The sequence below is a fragment of the Rattus norvegicus genome, chromosome Y (assembly GCF_021556685.1).
Source record: "Rattus norvegicus strain SHRSP/BbbUtx chromosome Y, alternate assembly SHRSP_T2T, whole genome shotgun sequence".
Lineage (NCBI taxonomy): Eukaryota > Metazoa > Chordata > Mammalia > Rodentia > Muridae > Rattus > Rattus norvegicus.
Genome location: NC_141555.1, coordinates 55,414,463 through 55,421,059, shown reverse-complemented (window position 1 = coordinate 55,421,059; position 6,597 = coordinate 55,414,463).

Genomic DNA, 6,597 nt, shown 5'->3' with positions numbered 1-6,597 from the left:
AGAAGATACTGGAAGAAATCTTCCCCCGATTTGGAATGCCCAAGGTAATCTGGTCAGACAACGGCCCTACTTTTGTTGCCAAGGTAAGCCAGGGTGTGGCCAAGTATTTAGAGGTCGATTGGAAATTACATTGTATTTACAGACCTCAAAGTTCAGGACAGGTAGAGTAAATAAATAAAATTTTAAAAGAGACCCTGACCAAATTAAATTAACAATGGAGACTGGCGCAGACTGCGTGACACTCCTTCCCTCTTGCTCTCTTCAGAGCAAGAAATACCCCTTCCAGATTCAGCCTTACCCCCTTTGAGATCTTATATGGGGCCTCAGCCCCCCTGACTGTATTAGATGATGTTACTGAACCAACATGTCATAGTGCCATAGTAATAATGATTTGTGTGCCAGGCTAAAAGACCTACAGGTGATACAGAAATAAATCTGCTCACAGCTGACAGCAGTCTATGCCCCGGAGACCCCTGAGACATCCCATCAGTTCCAGGTTGCAGCTACACTGAGTCCAGACACTCGAGCCTCGCTGGAAAGGACCGTACCTGGTGCTGCTGACCACCCTGACAGCTGTCAATTCTCAGCCCTCACCAGCCGTGTACTAGCTGTTGGGGCTGAGAGCTGGGACCTAGAGGGAAATTCAGTCATGTTTGTCCTGGGTTCTATCAAGATAGGTGTGGGATATGCTTGATCTTCATTACAAATGATGTAACATTGCATATGTTAGTACTCTTAACACTTCTTGGGACTTGCCTCAGGGATCACAGTCTGTATAAGCTTAGAAGTTCTAAAAGCTAGTCATGACCTTGGTGGATAGGCTTGGATGGTGTCCAGGTTAGAATCCTCATGTTAAGACAACAATACCAAGCTGTTATGCTAGATGAAGCTGAGTTCTCCATGAAGTTCTAGGATTAGAACTATTAAAAAAAAAGAAGTGGGGAATGTAGAACTAGAGTTTCATAAAGGTTACTCATTGTCAGAGCCCGAATGTGCAGAACTAGAGTTTCATAAAGGTTGCTCATTGTCAGAGTCCAGATGTGCAGGGCGGGACGTGCCTGAGGGAGAGCCAGAGATAGGACTTGCCAAACCAGCTATCGGCCCCAAGGACACTGACCATCCTTCCTTCCCCAAGGACACCCTCCCCTTCCTTCACCCCCCTGAGTGAGATGAGCCACCCTACCTGCCTGCCAAGCTGCTAGAGAGCACGTACTCCTTGCTGATGTCATTTCGCGCCGAAAGTAACTGTGCACCATTTGAATTGACCAATCATGTGCAACCTCGTGAATGCCCCTAACCTCCCCTATATAAACCCCCGAGTCTGGAGGCTCGGGGTCGATTCCTCTGTCTCCTGTGTGAGATATGTGTCGACCCGGGATCCCGCTAAGACCTGGAATCTCGTTAATAAAAGCTACCTCTTGGTGTTACATCAAAAAAAAAAAAAAAAAAAGATAGCTGTTGGGATCCATGTTCAGCATCACCCATGCCCATAATCCAAAGCTCATACCTTTTAAAAATCAGATGTGTTCATATTATTGAATGTGTGAATGTTCTGGCTACACAGAACTGCGTGCACCACGTGCCTGCCTGATGTCTGAAGAAGCCAAAGTAGGGCATAAATCTCCTGAAACTGGCTAACAGTTCAACTGTGAACCATCATATGGATGCTAGGAATAGAACCTGAGTCCTCTGCAAGAGTAACAAGTGTTCTTCATGGCTGAGCTGTCTCTCTAAACCCCAGTATATGTGCCCTGTCCCTGGAGATGCTTTGCTACTCTACAAAACCACATTGGAGACTTGGTCCCTGTCCTCGAGATTAGACTTCACCCTATCAATGAATAGAATGCCATGGCTGGAGGTAGTGTAGACACCAGGAGACTCTGAGCAAAAATGCCTTGTATAGGGGAGTCCTGTGAGAACCAAGACTGGAGGAACACACTGGACTGGATAGAGATTGGGTTGGGCCATTGCCAAAGATAAAAGAGTGATGGTGCCAAGGGCATATGAGCAATCCAATGAACTATCCAATCTGGAATCTTAATTAGGTTTCCAGTGTTGAGAAGAGACACCATGACCAAGGACAACATGTAAAGGGTTTAAGAACTCTTACTAAAGTAGGTCTTGAAAGATCTAAGCCTGCAGGATAGAACACCTCCTCCAATAAATGTTGATTGCTACGTGAGGGAAGGGTTTTTATGGCCTCTCCCTTCTTTAATGAAGTGTTGAGGGGCCCAGTTTTGTGCCCATGACCATAGCCAACATCAGTTTAAGAGTTCAATGACTAGGTCCAATCTAAAAGATATCCTTTTGTTGTCCACTTCCCCATCTTCTGGTTCTTATATTCCTTCTACCCACTATTTCATGATGTTCTCTGAGCTGCGGAGGAGAAGACTTAACTGTCTTATTTCCACCTGGACAGTTCAACACCACTGATTCCCAGCACTTTGTCCAGTTGTAAATCTCTGCCCATGGAAGTCAGAGGCTTCTCTGATGAGAGATGAGTGCAATGCTGATCTATAGATACAAATATGGACATTTGGAATGAAGTTTGACAATGTAGGTTCTTTTGTAGGGTCTATATCACCCTAACAATAGGTTCTTGACAAGGTTACAGAACCTGGTGGGTATTCCCTCATGTGGAATATGCCTTGTATCCAATTAGAAAGCCACTGGTTACTCCCATGACTGTGATGCCACTAACACATTAGGGGCCCATCATGCCTGATATTTTAGATTGAATTGTTCACCTCTGAGTAAGGTTGTATTTGATTTTCTCCCATGGAAGCCTACATAGCACTTTCTTGAACCAGGAATGCTAGCCATTATAGAGGATGCTTCCACCTCAACTTCAGATTGACCCTTCTGTGACCTGTTACCAAAAGGATTCAGTATCCTCAGAAATAGGGTCTTATCATCAAGTTCTGGAGGGCTACGAAGAACAATGGCAACAACCTGTAAAGTTGTAAGGGCTTTTGGGATCTCGCTGGTCAGCAACTTTCAGGAAGACATCCCACATCTGGCACTGTGATTTTTACTTAATTTTGGTTTTTTGTTGCTCTGTTAAATACACTCACCATTTCCAGCTTGGGAAGTGAAAACTTTATTACATCTTTTCTGTTCCAGCCCATCATCAAGGAAAACCAAGACAGGATTGTGAAACAGAAACTACAGGGACTGCTCACTTGCTTGCTTCTAAGCTAACATTCAACTACCTTTACAGAGTCCGGACCCACCCGCATAGGGTGATGCTGCTCACAGTAGAGCAGGCTCTGCAACATCAATTAACAGTCAAGAAAATGCTACCTAGACATAGTCAAGGCCAATCTGATGGAGGAATCTACTCAACCGAGGTTCTTTCCTCCAAAACAAGCCATCACAAGAAATCAATGAAAATAAAAAATGAAAAGAAATCAATAGCTTCAGGGGGAGCATGGCTTATTCATGGAGGGTTCATCCATGTGAACTCAATAGTTGGTCTTGTAGATATATTCTGTAACACAATGTTTTATAACCCCTCTCACCAAACCCTGTTCTAAACTAACCACCTAAGGGGAGATGGAGTGGAAAGTAAGTTTAAAAAAAATAATTGGAGCAGAGAGAAATGTTTCTTGTTAATAAAGCAAAAAAGGAAGCATTTCTTCATCCTAGATGCTTTCCTCGCATCATCTGTGCAAAGATAATGAAAACCGTTCCATTCCAGGTACAATAATTACCAATGTTACAAATCATATACATACTACAGCTTATCATTCATAAAACACATTGGCACTAATCATTTTGATGTGTTTTTCTAACTCACTCCTAGTGTAGAAGTGATGAACAGGAATTGTTCGTCTGCTCATTTATACATGAGGGAAGTGAGGTTTAATTGGCGGGCCAATTTCCCAATACTCTAAGCTAACAAATAGCAGAGTAAGAAAGCCAAACTTTCTCTGGCTTCATGGCATGGCCTCATGAGAAATGTAAGTCAGGGTACCTTGGCAGGGAATCCCAAGGACCTGTATATGAGAGCTAAAAGTTGTCTTGGATGCAAGACGGGGAGTAAGACACAAGTCAGTCAGCTACATCTCAGGATTCCTGAAACAGAACACCAGAATATGTTAGAGAGCGAGGAGACTAAACTAAACATCTGGGAGTCCTCAGCAGGTTGTACAGATCCAAGGCTTAGGGTTCATAAGTATGTTGGTCTTTGTGGGGGTGGAAAGGATCACTTATTTAGATCCCCACCTCTTACTAATTGCTACTACAGTGGAGGAAATGCCTTAAGTCCAAGGTTTTTTTGTTTTGTTCCTGTTTGTGTGTGTGTGTGTGTGTGTGTGTGTGTGTGTGTGTGTGTGTGTGTACATACATGCACGTGCAGTTTATAATGTAGGGCGTAATCCATTTTCACTTCTACCTTATTCATTGAAGCAGCATTTTTCAGTCAAACCCAGAGTTCACCAATATGACTAGTCTTGACAGCTATCTTGCTCTGGTGATCTGCCCTATCTCTACCTCCCTGGACTGGAATTATGTGTAGGCCACAAAGCCTACCCATCTTTTACTTGAGACCTGTGAGCCATCTCCTCAACTGCTAAGGTTCAAGTCCCGGTGTTGGACCCATCTCCTTTACTTTTGTTTTCTTATTCTTTTTTTCCCTCTTGCTCATAATATCAGAACCAGTTTAATGTATGACTGGCTCACTCAAACAATCACTCAAATCGCTCCATACAAATGTGTTCTACTAAGGAGGAGGACCCTTCTGGCTCTCTGTTTTGTATAGTCTTACCTTAACAGATGAGTTAAAGGATGGGATTATCTGAATGGTGATTGTGGATGCTGTTCGTGATGTTGAGGGAGGCTGGCAAATGAGGGGCAACAGTTGAGTCACTTATAGTAACAGATACAATGCTGAGTGTGGTAGTGAATACCTATATTCTCAATACTCACGAAGATGACAAGTTCAAATCCAGCCTGGGCTACATAGTAAGTCCAAAGACAGCCTGGGCTACATCGTAAATCCAAGACCAACCTGGGGTACAGAGTAAGTCCATGGCCAGCCTGGTGTACATAGTAAGTCCAAGGACAACCTGGGCTACATAGAAAGTCCAAGGTCAGCTTGGCCTACTTACATGACTCTTCTCCAAACAACAATAGGTTGTATTTTTTTTCCTTTTTCATTTCTGTCTCTCCTATTTACTCTAAACTGATACTAGTGCTGTAGTTTGGGGTGTCTAAGGGAGAAATTTCGTCATGTCTGATGGTCCAGGATTTTCCAAGCAGCACGGCAAAACAAACAGTTCAGCAAACAAGTCTGTTTCATTTTTTGCAGAAAAATATGACACAGCTGAAGTGCTGTCTGTAGAAATGGCTCTAAGATGGGATAACGCCTTGGGAGACTAGGCTTGGATCTTGTGCTAGTTTCCTCGTGATAAAAACAATGATGTTCTCAACCAGACTCTATGTTGGGAATACAATGTGCTTCCATTTCAACACTGCACAATCTCCATATGGCAACCCTGGAAATATTTTCTGATAATAAACAGATTATAGGAGAGAGAAGTTGAGTATATACACTGTCATTATTTTTTAAATATTTGTCTGTGGTACCAGGTTCAGCGTTCTGCATAAACTCTATAACACGGCAATTTCTTTTTTTTTTTTTTTTAAATCGCCAAACAGAATGGACCTTATATTTTTCTATCTAGGTCTAACTGGGACGTTGAAATACCATTCTTAGCTTTAAAAAAGAAAACTTATTGTGTTTCATTGGCTTTTTTTTTTGTTAATTTCTTATTTCTAGTGTTTTGGGGTTCATTTTAACAATTATTTTTTCATTGAATTAATCATTTTCTTATTTTCTACTGAAGATACAAATTAAGGTTGCTAGTTTTTGTTTCTAATCTAAGAATTAGTGTTTTAAAGAAAGTTTCCTCTTAGCAACATCATAGTTATTTCTCACACATTTTGATAGTATGTTTCCTATCTTCTTCTTTTTTTCCTACTATTACTACTATATTTTTACTACTATTACTACTATTGTTTCATTATATCATGACATATGTATTACTTGTGATTGTGTAATTTAATGTTTCTGGACTGGGAGACTCCTGTTGTCTCAAATTGAATAATTCTAATTATTTTTGTAGTATTAGCAGAACACCTCCTGAGGGGCTGGAGATGCAGCTCAGCGGACAGAGTGCTCACTTGGCTCTCACACAGCTCTGGGCTCCACCTACAGTACCTCATTAGCCTGGTGTGGTGGTACATGCCCATAGTCCCATTACCAGGAGGAGAACCAGGAGCTCAAAATCATCCTTGGGTGCATAGTGTGTTTGAGGCCAGCCTGGGCTATGTGAAAACTCTATTAAAAATATGACCCACAAGACATCTTTTCTTAGGCATTTGCCACACTTTGTTCTGTGGTTTCTGAGTGTCTGTAAAGTCCAGGGGTACTTGAAGGAAAAGAAAATCCTGGTGCTACTAGGGACTGTCAGTCAGAGATATTGGCTGGTGAAGCCATCTCATCTTAGCTGGTTTTCTGCCTGCTTCTGTTGCTGATGGGCTGATCCGGGTCCACAGCTTTACTGATAATCACCCTGCTTCCTTTTTAGCTGT